This window comes from Phyllobates terribilis, unplaced genomic scaffold (assembly GCF_046119375.1).
Source record: "Phyllobates terribilis strain yellow unplaced genomic scaffold, ASM4611937v1 Scaffold_3__8_contigs__length_932513732, whole genome shotgun sequence".
Lineage (NCBI taxonomy): Eukaryota > Metazoa > Chordata > Amphibia > Anura > Dendrobatidae > Phyllobates > Phyllobates terribilis.
Genome location: NW_027362763.1, coordinates 876401221 through 876420666, shown reverse-complemented (window position 1 = coordinate 876420666; position 19446 = coordinate 876401221).

Below are 19446 nucleotides of genomic sequence, written 5' to 3'. Positions count from 1 at the left end.
ACTCTCAGTATTTGGTCAGTATTTTTTCTCAGGAATGGGAGCCAAAATTGGTGCACTTGTTTCTATTATACCTTTTCTTTGATTGTTCCTCACCTGATTTTGGCTCCCACTTCTGAGAAAAAATACTGACCGAATAATGACCAAATACTGATAGTGGAGCAGTGGCCTAACAATAATGCTTCAATAGTGTCCACTTAACATTTAATAATGTCCACTGGGTCCCCCAATATACAGCTCCTCTATATACAGTATAGTGGACCCATAGCTCCCTTATACAGAGTATGATGTCCCCACAGCTCCCCTATGTACAGTATGATGGGCCCATAGTTCCCTTATACACAATATAATGCCCTACGGCTTCCCTATACACAGTATGGTGGGCCCACAGCTACCATATACACAGAACCACCGTCATTACATGAATGCAGCCCCAGAACCACTATTGGTAAATGAATGCAGTTCCAGAACCAGTAGATGAATACAGCACTAGAACCACACTTTTACTCCTCTGCATACTGCCCACAAGATACTGTGCCTTCACATTAACATCCCTCATATACAATAAAAGTCCCTGTAAGTTTTGGCTCTATAAGGTGCTTTCCTTTCACACTTCGGCAACAGGGTGATGGGGGCAGCAGGGTAACGGCGGCAGCAGGGTGACAGTGACAGTAGGGTGGCAGTGACAGAAAGGTGACCGCCTCAGCAGGGTGACGGCCTCTGATCAGTTATGGATTGGTACACAATCAGAACCACGGTCAGTATATGAATCCATTACCAGATGCACTGTCAGTACATGAATCCAACTTCTCCATACTGTGCCCCCACTTCTCCATATTGTCCCCAAAGCTCTCACCTCTCCATACTGTCCCCTTATGCTCCCATCTCTACATACTGCGCCCACACTTCTCTATATTGTCCCCAAAGCGCTCACCTCTCCATACTGTCCCGCCACACTCCCATCTCTACATACTGTTCCCCCACTTCCCATACTGTGCCCCCACTTCTCCATATTGTTCCCCACACTCTCAGCTCTTCATACTGTTACCCCATGCTCCCATCTCTACTTACTCTTCCACTACTTCTCCAGACAATCCCTTCACACTCCCACTTCTACATATGGACCCACATGCTTCCAATTCTCCATTCTGCACCCCCATTTCTCCATATTTTCCCCTACTCTCCCATCTCTCTATACTGTCCCCCACTTCTTCATATTGTACACCCACTTTTCCCTATGGTCTACCCACGCTCCCATTTCTAAATACAGTCCCCCCACCTCTTCATAATATCCCCCACTTCCCCATATGGTCCCCCCACACCTCTGTATGGTCCCCCCACACCTTGATATGGCCCCCCACTCCTCTATACTATCTCACCACACTCCCTCTTCTCCATATGACCCTAAGAAGCTCCCAATTCTCAATCCTGTCCCCATACCCATATTGTCACCTACGCTCCCACCTTTCCATAATGTTCCCCACTTCTCCAAATGGTCCCCCCACTCCTCCATATTGTTCCCATGCTTCCTCCTCTCCTTGCTTTCCCAACACTTTTCTATATGGTCCACCCCCCTTGCTACACCCTCTCACAATTTTCCCCACTGCCCCATAACGTGCAAACACAATGCGTCCTTTGCCGCTCTGCGGCTCAGTGATAGCAGCAGAGTGATGCGACCTCATCACTCCACTGCACGTTGGGGCAGGGAGATGATGAGCGCTCCCCTCCTCCCAGCGCTGCAGTGTTGATCAGATGCATTCACGTCTAAGAGACGCGAATACAGCTGAACACAGGGAGAAGGGAGCCGGCGGCGAGTCACTTGCTATGCAGCCCTGGCTTAAGTATATCGGAGTGTGTACACTTGGATATATTTAAGCATGCAGAGCATAGCTCCAGGTGGGCTTCCCTGAGCATGGGACCCGGGGCAACCGCACCCTCTGCCCCCCGGTAGCTATGCTACTGGTTCACAGTATTCACAGTATCATTTACCTATTCCCATAATCAGGATTGAGAATCTTCTTTACTATCTCAGCTCCACAAGATCCAATAATCTTCCTTCTGGACAGACCACCACCTAGTGACAAAACTTATGTAATAAGAATGTATGTACTTCCGCTGCATCAGATGTCACCTGAAAAAGATAAAATGTTAGACATACGCTTGAGTCGTGTATATTTTGTATATGTGGTTAACATATCATTTACTAAGATTTTTATGCGTTTTGTACTATTCTGATGAAGGTCCATATGTAGGACCAAAACATTAGCAAACAACTATAAGGATTGCCAAATAATATATACTTGTTTTCTTTCACTGCAACGTCCTGAGTGCCAAGTCTCTCTACTACATATATATTTATTATTATGCCAGGGAATAAAATGGAGGAATGCCTTTACCAAGAAGAGCTGTAAAATGCCTTTACCTAAAAATCTAATAACAGAAAAAAGGCCTTATACAACGCTATTAACCTAAAAATAGAAATGCTATGCTCTCAGAATATGGCGACTGAAGAAAAAAAAATGTTTTTTTTTTTCTTTTTAAGTATTAAAATAAAACAAATCTATAGAAATTTGGATCACCATAACTGTACCAGAAGAACAAATAACTTTTTGGTGTTTGTTATTGTTGCCATTGTTCAAAGCAGGCTGCAGATTGGATTAATTTAGAATATATCGTTGTTATGCAGAAATCATAAGAACAATCACATAAATTCAATGTGTATATTATGGAAAATTGAGGGAGGTTGCATTTGAGAATCCATATAAGGGTATGCGCCCACAATGCAGATTTAAAGCTGAAATTTCCTGAGCTTTCTTGTCTCTCCCTGGCAGAAAAAAAACGCATGCAGATTTACGTGCGTTTTTTGAAGCGTTTTTGAGCATCAATGAATGATTTTTGGAGCTAAATAAAGTTGGTGGGACATTGCTTAAGCCCTTGGATTACCATAAGAGCTGGGGTGAGTATATTGGTTCATTTAAATGATTAAAGCATGGGTCTGTTGTATTTCAAATAAAGTGTTTACACTGTGTCTGTCTGTTTCTTTACTTTGTTTGGTCATGAAAAGGTCTGATTGACACCTTGATATCACCAAACAAAAGAGATGGGTGTCAGCTAGTCCCATTCACCCAATCTTCATTAGCATTTCTATTCACGTAATTTATGCGACTGTTGTGAGATGTTTTTTCTTAGCCTGGGAAGGTGCCATTAGGCAAACATCAGCTGATCAGCTGATGGTCATGAGACCGATCAGCTGATTACTGGTTTTAGCAATCAGCTGATGGTCACGTGACCATCAGCTGATTGCTGTGGCACTGATCACCTGATGGTTACACGACCATCAGCTGATCGGTGACGTCACTGATCACCTGATGGTCGCGTGACCATCAGGTGATCAGTGACATCACCGCAGGTCCTGGAAGTACCCTGCGGGTGTGAGCCCACGCCCCGCAGTGTACAGCAAGCCCCCGACGGGACAGCATCACCCAGGAGGACAACGAGGGCCGCTGGACAGGTGAGTATGAAGGTTTATTTTTTTATTTTTACTTTTTGATTCTTTTTTTACACTGCCGATAGCACGCGGGTTGAGAGAAGCAGGCTGCTGCTTCTCCCATCCACGCTGCTTTCGCTGTTATCAACCAGAGCAGCGGTCGGATGAGAGGAGTAGCAGCCTCCTCTCATGACCCGGGTACCAGCTGCGGCGCGATTTTGCTCCTATTGTTTTACATTGAAATGCAGCAAATCCGCATGCATAGATATTATACATGCAGGTTTGCTGAGACTCAATGCAAGTCAATGGGCACGATTTCGCCACCAAATCGTGCCTAACTTGGTTGTGCTACGGTTTGTGCCGCAATGATAATCCGCAGCGGAAATTTCCGCATCATGTGCACAGTACATGTGGATTATCATTGCTGTACATGGCAGACCTCTTTTCAAGCGGTTTTAATGCATTTCCGTAGCGGGAAAACCGCCGCAGAAATGCATTAAAACCACATCGTGTGAATTCAGCCTTAAAGTACATCAACAACATGCAAACCCCAAAAGTTCTATTGATCCATAAAACAGATATGCAAAATTTGGGTTTAAGAAATTTATTTCAAATCCAATGACTGATTCTTATGTCCTAAAATCAAAAAACACTTTTATTTTTAACCATCACGTATGGATTTTGCACAAAACGCTCGTGAAATTATGTTCAAGCGAGATGAACAAGAAAAATCTATATTGTAGCCAAAAATGTACACAATATTACATATAAAAATTTATTGAACATTCATTCTGCAACTTTATTGGAAATAAATCCTTGCACCTTTTCCTTTTCTGTTCAAAGCTTCTCTTGATACCTTTTCTTTTATAGAAGGCCTGCTTCTCTTCTCTATGAATGATCCATCAGTAGTCACCCATCATGTTCACGTTCCATCTACTGTGGGATCATCATTCCATCTCCTTGATATCCTGATGAAATCTTTCTTCTTGCTCTTTGGTAACAGCACCAAAGTTTTCAGGAAAGTAGTCCAAATGGGAATGTAAACAAATTTATCACACAACCCAAGGCTTTGAAATGTTCCAGGATGTCCTCCACAATGAGCTTAAATTTTGGATCTTTGTTGTTATCTAGAAATTTCTTAATGACTTCTTTAAAAGAATCCCAAGCCCTTTTCTCAACAGCTTTCACTTTTTTTCAAACACGTCGCCCTGAGTTTCCAAATATCCTGACCCACAAAATTGCCTTCCTTCAGACAGTCCCTGAAACTTGGTACACAGGTACTAAAAAGTCTCTCATTCTTTCACAAACTGTTTCATCAGACCAAGCTTAATGTGGAGTGGTGGCAGGAGAACTTTAATGGAATCAACTAAACTTTCTGCAAATATGTTCTTGAGTCCAGGCTGCAAAATGTTCTCGTTGGCCAACTTTTTTGACTCCAGTAATGAGTCCTATGCCGACTGTCCCATTCACACAAGAAGCTTGGGTACTTTGTATATCCTCCTTGCTGCCGAAGGACCAAAGTGAAAACTTTCAGATCACCACATATTGACCATCCTTGATCCTCGAAGTTAAGTTTCTTGAGAATACAGTCTAAAATTCTCATAGCTTTCCTTCAAATGCACAGAATGCTCTACAGGCACTGAAGCATACTTGCTGCCATTGTGCAGTAGCACAGCTTTCAGACTTTTTTTTGGATGAATCAATAGTCTCCACTCGCTCACATTGTACTTAATGTAAAATTTTCCCATCACCCCAGAAACATCAGTGCAATACATTAGAGCACAGTCTTGAGAAAAGTATGGAAGGAATTCCTTTTCTCTGCTTTTGTACCATGAAAAAAGGTACCAGGAGATAGTAGGTTATTTTCTTTAGTCTAGAGCAGTGTTTCCCAAACTCCAGTCCTCACAGCCCCCACAGGTCATGTTCTCAGGATTTCCTTAGTATTGCACAGTTGATAGAAGAATCATCAAGGCATCAGGAATTCTCTCACATGTTCATCACTATGGAAATCCTGAAAACATGACCTGTGGGGGCCGTGAGGACCGGAGTTTTGAAACACTGGTCTAGAGCCTAAAAATTCTGCAGAATGTTTAGGAAGGTTCAAGTCCCTAACTAAATCATTTAATTTGAGCTGTGAAAAAAAACTGTGGCTCATTGCGACTAGCGTGAATGTCTTCATCAGAATCCTGCTCTTCATGTTCTGAATCTTCTAAATCAGGTGTATCTTCAAGTTTCTCAGAAGGTGAAGGGACAGGTATTCCTGGACCTTGAGGCACAGGGCGAATCGCTGACAGGAGGTCCGGGTATATAATTTAATTTTTATTTTTAAGGTTGAATCCCTCCACATTGCACGTACAAAAGAAGCAGTCATCACTATGATTTTGCGGTGCCCTCCAGATCATAGGCATGCCATAACAAAAGCTTTCTTTCTTCCCTTTAGACCACTGTCGTTCTTCTACACAAACTGAACACACTACATATGGGGCCCACGACTTTTCCTGATCACCTAGTTTCACATCAAAGTATGCCTAATACATGTTTCTAACAAAGTCCATAATATTCCTTTGTTGTTTCTTCACTATAACACAACAGCAAATGTAGCAAAAGTTGTCGGGTGAATTACGACACCCCCTTGTAGCCATTTCGATCACATTGTTAGAAACAGAAGCTTAACCCACCATAACCACTAAATACTGAAAGGAATTGTGCTAACCACACCACCACACTCTTGTGAATGCTGTCTAAAAGAAAATGTGCCTTTGCTCCCCATAGCCACCAATCACAATGCAGCCTTCAGTTCTTATACTGGTAAAATGAAAGCTGTGCTCTGATTGGTTGTCATGGACACCACTACGCTGTTATGAACTATGAATAAAAAAAATATCTGTCTTTACTGCCCATAACAACCAATGGCAGCACAGCTTTCATTTCTTATACTGCTTAGGTAAAATGAAAGATATGTTATGATTTGATGCTATGGACACTACAACACTCCTTGAAGCTGGCTTAAGAAAATCTTGTCTGCCCACAGCAGCCAATTGCAGCACAGCGTCCATTAATTAATTCCTAACAAATCTAATGACACCAAAATCATCCACCAAAGATCATGCAAAGTGGTCAAAAAATGGTGCAAGAAAAGCCTATGGAGTCAGTGTTTGTAACAAAAAAATGTACGTGATGGAATTTTTTCGACATTTCTTCAGGGTTCAGTGGTTGAAAGTATATAAAAATCACCCCTTACTTTTCAAACAATTTTAGACTACCGTAAAATATAGCCATGCGCCAGCCATTTAAACAAGCCAATAAGACAGTTTCAGACTAATGTAACACAAAATCAAACAATCAACAATTACTCTTTTAATCAAAATTTAGAAAATCAAAAAAGTACTGATTTAAAAAAAAACAAATGTGTTTTTTTTTGTTAAGCTATTCCCTATTGTAAAAAGGTTAAACAATTACCTAAAAAGTTGGGTTGCTGTTTAAAATGTAAAGAGAACATGAATGTAATGATTTGGAAATCTTTTATAGCCATATTTTCTTCACAACAGAATATAGAACACATATGGGAAGTTGAAAGTTAGACATGTATCCATCTCATTTGAAAAAAATAAAATAAATTGGAGAATGATGGCAGCAACACATCTGAAATAGTTGGGACTGTGATAAAAGAAGGCTGCAAAAGTATGTGGTACTAATGAAAAATAGCTAGAGGTTCAATTTTCAACTTAAGCTACATGACTGTATATGAAAAGAGCAATTTAGAGAGGTAGAGTCTCTCAGAATCAAACATGGTTAGAGGTTCACCGATCTGTGAACAACTGTGTCTAAAAATTGTTACAAAGTTTCAGGAAAATGTTTTCCAATGTAAAATTGAAAAGACTTTGAATATCCTACCATCTGCAGTATATAATCTCATCAACAGTATATACTTTCCAGAGATTCTAGAGAAATACATGTACACAATAGAAAGGGCTGATGGTCAATATAGATGCTTGTTATCTACAGGCCCTCAAGCGGCACCGCATTAAAAGCAGGTATGATTCTGTTGTGCAAATCATTGCATGGGTTCAGGAATAAATCCAGAAATTATGGTCTGTGAACCCAGTTCCCCATCTTTAAAACTCACAAATGAACTAAAACTACAATCCTGCAAAGAAGAAGCCATATAGTAACAGAATCCAGGAAAAAAGGCCTTATGCAACACTATTATTTTAAAAATACAAAGCTCTCACAATATTGTGACTGAAGAAAATGTCTATTTTTTTTTTTTTGCGGTAGTAAAATAAAAAAAAATATAGAAATTTGCATCATCATAACTGTACTGACCAGTAGAACAAAGACATCAGTGTTTTTTTACTACACAGACAATGTCATTAAAATAAAACCTCATAAATAACAACAGAATTGATGATTTTTCAATCCATTCCCCTTGAACTATTTTTCTGTAGATTAAATGACAAAATTAATTGTATCATGCAAAACTACAGAGCATCCCAAAAACAAGCCCTTCTTTTAGCTTTCAAAGAAAGGAAAACCTTAAAACATAAAAAGAAAAATCTCACTGGGGTACTTAAAAGGAATCTGTCAGCTAGTTTTTGCTACCTTTTCTGAGAGCAGCATGATATTAGCAAAGAGACCCTGAATCCAATGATGTATCACTTAGTTCACTAATCATTTTTGTGATTCATATTTTATTTATAAAAATAATAACTATTTGGTGTTTGCTATTGTTTGTGGTAGGCTGCAGATTGGATTAACTTAAAATATATCATTGAGTTCATACTGAGAGCACAATTTGTAACTGCTATATTTTTTGACCTGATCTGCTGTATATAGACTAATGACCACATGAAAGTTGAAATCTATTAGAAGAGGTAATTTTAGCCAAAAATATGTTCATTCAAGTAAAGAAAAAACATAGGCTACACTACACAGTTTCCTTTATTATAGTACTGGTCAGCCAGTTTCAGTGCCAGACACACAGTGTTTTTCATAACTGGCGGTCACAAGGTGGACCATTAGCCCTTACCTGGCATGGTACTTTTCGCTACTCCTCTTTTCAATAAGATAAAAAATATAGGTGAACCCCTAAAGCAGGGGTTGCCAGCCTATAGCTTGGAATCCACATGTGGCTCGAGGAACTATGATGTGTGGCTCACAGCTGTCTGCCAGCTTCATGCATTACCACCAGGTCTAGCAAACAGCTATGAAGAGCTGGTGTCCAGATGTTGACTTTTCTGAGTAACCCTGCACAGAAGAACAGATCTGGATGTGCATGTACTGGAAAAAAGTGGGAGGAATACATATGTTAAGTTGGAGATAGAACAGTACTGTTAGTAAGAGGGGTGCCTAAAGCATGGTGGGAGTGCTTGATGTGAGAATACCAAATGGAGGTAATATGAGAACTCCAGGATGTAAGCATGATAAATATAAGGGAGGGCTGAGCAAGGTGTCTTGTGACTTCTGTGCGGAAACTTTGTTTGTCATTATCCAGGTAATGGGTGACTGCTGTAAAAGACGGATGACCTAGATGTCACTGATCAGGGGTTTCTGGATGTAGCCAGATGTGAGCAACTCTGAGAGCTGAATGAGGCTCCTAAAGTTAGAAAGGTTGGGGACTACTGCCCAAGAGGTTGCTGACATATCTTCCAAGTCCTATATTGCTATCTACTAGTGTTGAGCGAGCACTAAAATGCTCGGGTGCTCGAAGCTCGGGCCGAGCTCGCCGTGATACTCGGGTGCTCGACCCGAGCAACGAGCCCAATGTTAGTCTATGGGAGACTTGAGCATTTTTGCGGTGGCACCCCCGGCAGTCTTTTAAAAGCCTAACAAGTGCCCAAAACGATAGTGACAGTGCTCAAATGACATGGGGACAGCATGGGGATCGCCCCAGGAAGCATTTCTGACCCCCAGATCACTGCTGTCAACAACATGGTCAGAGGTATTAAGCCACTTTTACGGGCTCACAATAAAACGTTCAAAAACGAAAGTGAAACTTTTTTTCCTGTGAAATATGTTAAGGAACATCCTTTCCAGGGAAAAGACTTGTGTATAAGTTAAAATAAATGACCAAAAACAAAAATACTCCTCCACACCTTCGACTATGTTCACAAGTAGCATTTTTTATGCGTTTTTGCACTTTTGTATTGCTTTCAACTATGACAAATGCATTCACCGGGAAATGTCATTTTACCATTTTACAACCTTATCTGGCCATGTGCTGTGTGATACATGCATAAAGTGCTGAAAAGACATGGGAACAGCATAGGGAAGACCCCTGGAAGCATCTCTGACTCCCAGGTCACTGTCTAAAAGTGTGCCCATCAAAAGTGATCCTTGCCGCATCAGAAGATGCAGACTTGCAACTATCCCCATGCAAGTTGTAGTCCCAGGGCAGTGTTCAATTGTACCTCCCCCATTCCTTGCAATGCAAGCGCAAGTATGCAGCCTGGCACCCACCCACCCCCAGGCTGGGCCTTTTAGGCATGTGGAGGCGGAATCTGGCCACCACATCATGGCTGTGTTGGCGGCCTGGAATCCATACTCAGTCCCCAGCTGCCCGGCGGCCGGGTGTCCATACTCGGTCCCCAGCCGCCCCGCGGCCGGGTGTCCACACACGGTCCCCAGCCGCCTGGGGGCAGCCGGGTGTCCATAAACGGTCCCCAGCCACCCCTATTTCTCCTTGTAACATCCCCTCACACACTTTTCTTAGCCCAGCCTGCTTTAGGCAGCATTGGACGAGCCCACCAGAGAACCAGACTCCTCCGGTGGGCCCTGACTTCTTCATCGGTGGAGTTGAGAGTGCCAAGGTGAGGAGCATGATGATGATGACAGAAGTTAGCATCTGCTATGTTTTCTTTTAATTCAAGTGTAAGTGTGCAGCCTGCCACCCACTCACCCCCAGACAGCAATTCCATACTGCTAGCTTGCACTTGAAATGGGGCCTTTTAGTTTGGAGGAGGCCGAAGCTGGCCACTACCTCATGGCTGCTTCGGCAGCGAGGTATCCATACTCAGTCCCCAGCCGCCCCTATTTGTCCTGGTGTGCCTTATACATAAGGTTAAGCGCGTATACCAAAACTTTACCTGTGCCCTCCCCAGTGCATTTAGTGGGAAGGAGAGCCTATTCCGCTGTAGTGTGTGCATGCCAAACCCCAGTTCATGGTACATGCGAAGATGCCTCCCACCTTGCACCTGTCGTTGCAGACTTGCAACTATCCCCATTCAAGTCCTTGTCCCAGGGCAGTGTTCAATTGTACCTCTCCCATTCCTTGCAATGCAAGCGCAAGTATGCAGCCTGCCACCCCCCCCACCCCCAGGCTGCAATACCATACTGCTTGCTTGCTTGCACTTTAAATTGGGCCTTTTAGGCATGTGGAGGTGGAATCTGGCCACCACGCCATGGCTGTGTCGGCGGCTTGGTATCCATACTCAGTCCCCAGCCGCCTGGTGGCTGGGTGTCCCCGCTTGCTCCCCAGCCTCCAGGGGGTGGCTGGGTGTCCATACTCGGTCCCCAGCCACCCCTATTTGTCCCGGTAACCTTTCCCACACTTTTCTTAGCCTGGCCTGCTTTAGGGCAGCATTGGCCGAGCTCACCGGACTATCAGACTCCTCCGGTGGGCCCTGGCTTCTCCATCAGGGGAGTTGAGAGTGCCAAGGTGAGGAGCATGATGAGGATGATAGAAGTTAGCATCTGCTTTGTTTTGTTGTAATGCAAGCGCATGTATGTAGTAGCGGCTAGGCCTGAGGTGGTCTACGTTTTGGCTCATATCCTACCTCCTCCGAGGATTGCTGGATGTTTTCCTGCTACTATCCAAGTTCTATGACTCCCGTTAAAACAAAGCTTCAGGTGAAAAATGATGGATGAGCTGGTGGCAAAGGAGAAAGAGCAGGAGGAACAGGGATCATTCACATCAATATCAGGCCAGTCAACTAGATATGTCTTGTAGGATATGTTTCTGTAACAAAAGGAGCGGTTCGGCTACACAGTTATAGGGCATACAGTGAGTGCAATGCCTACCAAAAATTGGAAATGACATGGAGGTCAGAGGGCGTTAACTAAACCTTTTTTTCCATTTATAGTAACTGGGTCTCATGTGCACTGTTGGCCTAAGCAGTGAATGGAAGGCTTTCCAAAAATTATGAGGAACTGCAATGCCCCTTACAAGAGCCATGTGTGGCACCCCAGGGGTCTGGTCACCACAGTAATAGAGATATTACGTCGGAGAGCAAGTGGGAGGTTTCCTGGTCAGGATCCCTTAAACATGCAACATCCTCCTGCCCCAGTCCTGGGAGGGGAGAATTCTGCCCTTATAAACTGGATCTGTGGTGGGGTTGAGTGAGTCAGAGAACAGAGAACAGTCAGAGTCAGAGTGAGAGCAAGGGAAAGTAACAGCAAGGAGCTCTGTAGGAGCTAGGAGCTAAAGACCAGGGGCTGGAAGCTGAGCAGAGCTCGCCCTGGCAGAAGACAATAGGAGCCGGACAAAGGAGTCTGAGGCTGTGAGGACTTATATATCCAGCAGCAGAAACCAGCCGGCAGGGGATTTCAGGTCCTCTGGCCATAGAAGCCCGGAGGCTCAGTCACAAACAAGGGACCAGCACCGCCGTCGTGGAGCGGAGGCTAACAGAAGGCCCCAAGTCACCAGCCATACGGGTGAGAACTACACGGTACACTCAGGGACGTGGGCTACTTCTACCCGCTTGCAGCAAGGTAGCCAGGAAGAGTGTAGACAGACGGGGAGGCCTACAACTCCACCTGGCCAGGGGAACTCCTGCTTGCTCACAGACTGACCAGGCCTCTTATGCTAGCCAGTACTCCCGGGAGGGTCTACCTTATAATCATCAGTAAAGACCCTGAACTGCACTGCAAAGACTCTGAGTCATTCCTGCTGCGCTCGTGCACCATCACCCCCATCATCCACACTCACTGCCCTGAGGCTATACTCCTCCCGTGGGGAGTTATCCCATTTCCCATTCTCTGCTGCGCACACAACACCAGCCTCAGCGGTCTGCCTCGCAGCGGTGGTACTCCCTGACAGCAATCCACGGGTGGCGCAGTCGGACAATTAACCTCAAAACCTAAGAAAGACTGCCACTGGTTTGACCAGCCTGAGCCACGGGACCGGGTCACCGCCACGGAGACTACAGACCCCAGAGACCCGGCATCGGGTATCCCACACACGTGTACACACAGCCCAGGGGGCGCGTCACATGCAGTACAGCATATTACAAACATAAGTCCCATTATTGGGGAGTGGGTGTCCCATAGTATTTGCTTATGCCTTGCAAGCAAAAGCTGCCAAAAATTAGGACGAAGCAACTTGCAATGCCCCTTACAAGAGCCATGCAGTACAGCATATTACAAACATAAGTCCCATTATTGGGGAGTGGGTGTCCCATAGAATTTGCTTATGCTTTCCAAGCAAAAGCTGCCAAAAATTAGGACGGAGCAACTTGCAATGCCCCTTACAAGAGCCATGCAGTAAAGCATATTACAAACATAAGTCCCATTATTGGGGAGTGGGTCTCCCATAGTATTTGCTTATGCTTTCCAAGAAAAAGCTGCCAAAAACTAGGACGGAGCAACTTGCAATGCCCCTTACAAGAGCCATGCAGTACAGCATATTACAAACATAAGTCCCATTATTGGGGAGTGGGTGTCCCATGGTATTTGCTTATGCTTTCCAAGCAAAAGCTGCCAAAAATTAGGACGGAGCAACTTGCAATGCCCCTTACAAGAGCCATGCAGTACAGCATATTACAAACATAAGTCCCATTATTGGGGAGTGGGTGTCCCATGGTATTTGCTTATGCTTTCCAAGCAAAAGCTGCCAAAAATTAGGATGGAGCAACTTGCAATGCCCCTTACAAGAGCCATGCAGTACAGCATATTACAAACATAAGTCCCATTATTGGGGAGTGGGTGTCCCATAGTATTTGCTTATGCCTTGCAAGCAAAAGCTGCCAAAAATTAGGACGGAGCAACTTGCAATGCCCCCTACAAGAGCCATGCAGTACAGCATATTACAAACATAAGTCCCATTATTGGGGAGTGGGTGTCCCATGTTTTGCTTATGCTTTCCAAGCAAAAGCTGCCAAAAATTAGGACGGAGCAACTTGCAATGCCCCTTACAAGAGCCATGCAGTACAGCATATTACAAACATAAGTCCCATTATTGGGGAGTGGGTGTCCCATAGTATTTGCTTATGCCTTGCAAGCAAAAGCTGCCAAAAATAAGGACGGAGGAACTTGCAATGCTGGCACCCTGGTGGTATAGTGGTGGTGGAGGCTGAGGATCAGGAGAAGAAGATAAAACAGCCGAAACAAGGAAGCGTTTACCCATGTGTGGGTGTGAAGCGGTGCATGTGAATACACCTCCCGAAATAACACAGTGGATTTGACTTTATGTTACTCTACTGTCATTTGGTGGTGATGAGAAGTCTGGCCCAATCCAGCCCTTGTTCATTTTGAAAAGGGTCAGCTTGTCAGCATTGTCAGTTGAGAGGCGAGTGCGCTTATCAGTTATAATTCCCCCAGCGGCACTAAAAACACGCTCCGATAACACGCTAGCGGCAGGGCAGGCCAGGACCTCCAAGGTGTACAGAGCGAGTTCATTCCAAGTGTCCGGCTTGGATACCCAATAATTAAAAGGCACAGAGGAATCACGGAGGACGCTGGTACGGTCGGCAAGGTACTCCCTCACCATCTTTTGAAACTTTCCACTCCTTGTGAGAGTACCCCGCGCCTCAGGGCTTGTAAGCTGGGCGGGTGTCAGAAAACTGTCCCAGAACTTTGACAGAGTTCCCCTGCCTCTGCTGGATTGGAGTTGCATCTCTCTCGCCTGTACGCCTTGGTTGGGCAAAGAACTGTGACCTCTACCGCTAGCGTGTTCAGAAGGGATTTTTTTTAAGAGTTCTGCAGCAAGGGCCTTCTGGTACTGCCACATTTTTGTAGACCTCTCCACCTCAGGAATAAGAGAGTGAAAGTTCTCCTTGTAGCAGGGGTCTAAAAGTGTCACCAACCAGTAATGACTGTCACCCAACATTTTGACAACGCGTGGTTCACGGTTAAGGCAGCGTAACATAAAGTCAGCCATGCGTGCCAGACTGGTAACGGGCAAGATTTCCGTGTCCTCACCAAGATGATGACTGACCATGCTCTCCTCCTCCTCCTCTTCCTCCTATTCCTCCTCCCCCCTGTCCTCAGGCCACCCACGCTGAACCGACGGTATGACACTTGTACAGGTACTACCGTCTACAACGCATGATAGCAGCTCCTGTTCTTCCTCCTCCTCCTCCTCCTCCTCCTCTCCCTCATTGTCCCCCAATGCACGTTGGGATGAGATGAGGCTGGGCTGTGTGTAATCGCCCGCTACGGCTTCTTGATCCATCTCATCATACTCTGGCTGCAATGCTTCCTCTTTAATTCTCTGCAGAGAGCGTTGCAAAAGACAGACAAGTGGGATGCTGACACTAATGATGGCGTCATCGCCACTCACCATCTTGGTGGCCTCCTCAACGTTTGTCAGGATGGTACATATGTCAGACATCCAGGTCCACTCCTGTGGTCTTATGTGTGGAGTCTGACCTGAATATCGACGGCCTTGTTGCAGCTGGTACTCCACAACTGCTCTCTTCTGCTCACAAATCCTTTGCAACATGTGGAGGGTAGAGTTCCAACGTGTGGGGACATCACACACCAGTCGGTGTGCCGGAAGCTGCAAACGCTGCTGCAACACAGCAAGGGCGGTGGAAGCTGTAGCCGACTTGCGAAAATGAGCTGACAGGCGGCGTACTTTCACGAGCAGATCTGGCAACTCGGGGTACGATTTAAGAAACCGCTGAACCACGAGGTTAAGCACATGAGCCAGGCATGGCACGTGTGTGATCTCACCTCGCCTCAGAGCCGCCACCAGGTTACGGCCATTGTCACACACGACCATGCCGGGATGTAGGTTCAGCGGTCTCAGCCACAGATCTGCCTGCTCTTTCACAGCAGTCCACAACTCACAAGCAGTGTGAGGTTTATCACCTAAGCTTATGAGTTTCAGCACAGCCTGTTGCCGCTTGGCGGAGGCAGTACTGCAATGCTTCCAGCTTGTAACTGATGTGGTGATATCTGAGATGGAGGCTGAACATGAGGAGGAGGAGGAGGAGGATGCGCAGGAGCTGTGCACTGTGGGGGCAACTCTGACTGACATAGGGCCCGCAATCCTCGGTGAGGGGAGGATGTGTTCCGTCCCAAGGTTCGACTGGGTCCCGGCTTCCACTATGTTTATCCAGTGTGCCGTCAGAGAGATGTACCCTCCCTGGCCACAAGCACTTGTCCACGTGTCCGTTGTCAGGTGGACTCTCCCAGTAACTGCGTTGTTGAGGGCACGGCAGATGCTTTGGGACACGTGCTTGTGTAGTGCGGGGATGGCACACCGGGCAAAATAGTGTCGGCTGGGGACCGAGTACCGAGGGATGGCCACCGCCATAAGATTGCGGAAGGATTCCGTCTCCACCAGCCTAAAAGTCAGCATTTCCAACGCAAGCAGTCGTGAAATGTGCGAATTTAGGACTGTGGCCTGTGGGGCGTTAGCTGCGAATTTCCGCTTTCGTTCAAAGGTCTGGGATATGGACAACTGAACGCTGCGGTGGGACATGGACGTGGACGTTGATGCTGTTTCTTGAGAAAATGCCATAACAAGTGAAGACTGAGAGGAGGGGGCATCTTTACATGCAGTATGGACAGGGGATTGCCTTGCACACACAACAGGGGGCTCTATTGCACGCACAACAGTGGAAGAAGCAGTGGTGACACCCGCTGACACTGGTCGTGGACACTGGGTTTCACCCCACAAAGTCGGGTGCTTTGCTGCCATGTGCCTGATCATGCTGGTGGTGGTCAGGCTTGCAGTTTTGTCACCCCTGCTGATGCTGGCTATCAGCAGAGTCTTTAAAAAAATTCCAGACTCTGGAAGACCTACCGCTTGTACTGGCAACGTCCCTCGTGTTGGTGTTACGGGGAACGGTTGCCTGCCTTCTGTCTGCGACCACCACACTGCTTCTTCCTGCCTGTTGGGGTACTCTGCCTCCTTCCCCCTGTGTGCTGCTGGCCTCACTCTCTATGTCCTCCTTCCACGTTGGGTCAGTTACTAGATCATCCACCACCTCCTCCTCTTCCACTTGCGCACCACGATCCTCCTCCTCACCTCCTGGCAATTGTGTCTCGTCATCGTCCACCTCTTGTGACAGATTGCCAACGTCTACTTCCTGTGGCCGTGGCTGTTCAAATATTTGGGCATCGCAACATGTGATCTCCTCTTCCACCACTTCAAGCGTATCAGGCGAGGGGCCCAAATATGGAAATGGACAAGTGAATAGCTCTTCAGAGTGTCCAAGTGTGGGATCACTTGCTGTCTGACGACACTCGGCATGGTGGGAGGAAGGAGCATCAGGATGAGGAGGAGTCTGCGGTCGAGACTCACGGCTACTAAGAGTTGACCGTGTGAAAGACAGACCGGAGGTGGTGGTGCCCAGGTAACTGGAAGTATTATCTGCTATCCAATTAATAACCTGTTCACACTGATCAGTTCTCAATACTGGTGTTGTTCTGTGCTTCCCTAGTAATTCAGTCAAGAAGTGGGAGCGAGAAGATGTGGCTGTTGGTTGTGGCACATTTTCACCTTGGCCACGGCCCCATCCCCTGCACGAACCATCACCAGAACGTCCACTTCCACGTCCCTTGCCACGCGCCTTGCCCATTGTAAATGAAGTAAAATAGCTTACACTTGCACTATCAATGGAAAAAGGGTAATAAAGAGAAGATTAGAACCGTGGAAGAGGAAAACCACAGTTATTGTTTACTGGGGTATACCACACTTTTTTAAATAGAGATATTTGCGGCTGAACAGTGAGCGACACACTCAAGCTGCTTTTTTTTTAGATACCAAAGGCCCAAAACTGGATAGTACAGCGATTTGACCCGTGGAACTGCGAAACCACACTGGGATGTCGGGCCTACACAAGACTATTTTCAACAGATATATTTTTGTGTCACAACAGTCAGGAGACACTACTGTTTTTCTTTACGGAAAAAACTACCAAAAGCTGAATAATAGAGATTTTTTACCGTGGGATGGCAAAACCACAGTTATTGTTTACTGGGGTATACCACACTTTTTTAAATAGAGATATTTGCGGCTGAACAGTGAGCGACACACTCAAGCTGCTATTTTTTTAGATACCAAAGGCCCAAAACTGGATAGTACAGCGATTTGACCCGTGGAACTGCGAAACCACACTGGGATGTCGGGCCTACACAAGACTATTTTCAACAGATATATTTTTGTGTCACAACAGTCAGGAGACACTACTGTTTTTCTTTACGGAAAAAACTACCAAAAGCTGAATAATAGAGATTTTTTACCGTGGGATGGCAAAACCACAGTTATTGTTTACTGGGGTATACCACACTTTTTTAAATAGAGATATTTGCGGCTGAACAGTGAGCAACACACTCAAACTGCTTTTTTTTTAGATACCAAAGGCCCAAAACTGGATAGTACAGCGATTTGACCCGTGGAACTGCAAAACCACACTGGGATGTCGGGCCTGCACAAGACTATTTTCAACAGATATATTTTTGTGTCACAACAGTCAGGAGACACTACTGTTTTTCTTTACGGAAAAAACTACCAAAAGCTGAATAATAGAGATTTCTTACCGTGGGATGGCAAAACCACAGTTATTGTTTACTGGGGTATACCACACTTTTTTAAATAGAGATATTTGCGGCTGAACAGTGAGCGACACACTCAAACTGCTTTTTTTTTTAGATACCAAAGGCCCAAAACTGGATAGTACAGCGATTTGACCCGTGGAACTGCGAAACCACACTGGGATGTCGGGCCTACACAAGACTATTTTCAACGGATATATTTCTGTGTCACAACAGTCAGGAGACACTACTGTTTTTCTTTACGGAAAAAACTACCAAAAGCTGAATAATAGAGATTTTTTACCGTGGGATGGCAAAACCACAGTTATTGTTTACTGGGGTATACCACACTTTTTTAAATAGAGATATTTGCGGCTGAACAGTGAGCGACACACTCAAACTGCTTTTTTTTTAGATACCAAAGGCCCAAAACTGGATAGTACAGCGATTTGACCCGTGGAACTGCGAAACCACACTGGGATGTCGGCCTACACAAGACTATTTTCAACAGATATATTTTTGTGTCACAACAGTCAGGAGAGACTACTGTTTTTCTTTACGGAAAATATACCAAAACCTGAATAATAGAGATTTTTTACCGTGGGATGGCAAAACCACAGTTATTGCTTACTGGGGTATACCACACTTTTTTAAATAGAGATATTTGCGGCTGAACAGTGAGCGACACACTCAAACTGTTTTTTTTTTAGATACAAATGGCCCAAAATGGATAATACAGAGGTTTGAACCATGGAAGTGCAAAACAACACTTCTGTTTCTCTAGCCTGCACCAGACTATTTTCAACAGTTATATTTGTGTCTGAAAAATCAGAGACACGCTTTTTTTTTGGGGGGGGGGGACACACCAAAAGGTTAATAAGACGGGTATTTGTACAGTGTGAAGGAGGAAAAGAAAGGAGGATTTAGATGAAAAAAAAAGGATCTTTCCTGGCCCCCGACACCTGGTGCTAAGTCCAGCAATTTCAGCAACAGGAGCACACAGGACTGTAATGCAGCGTTTGCTGGTATAACCACTGTGTCTCCTATACAGCCTGCCTGCCTGGTATCTGGGATGGATATTAGTCCTGAAAAGGACTGTTTGTTTGTTCTGGCAGCCTTTACAGACCCTACACTAACTATTTCGCAGTTTATATCTCTCCCTAAATCAGCAGCGCTGTCCCTAATCTGTCTAATCCGGAGCGACTGTGTCCAAGATGGCGGCGCCCGGTTTTAAATACTTGAGGTGACGCTGTGCGGCC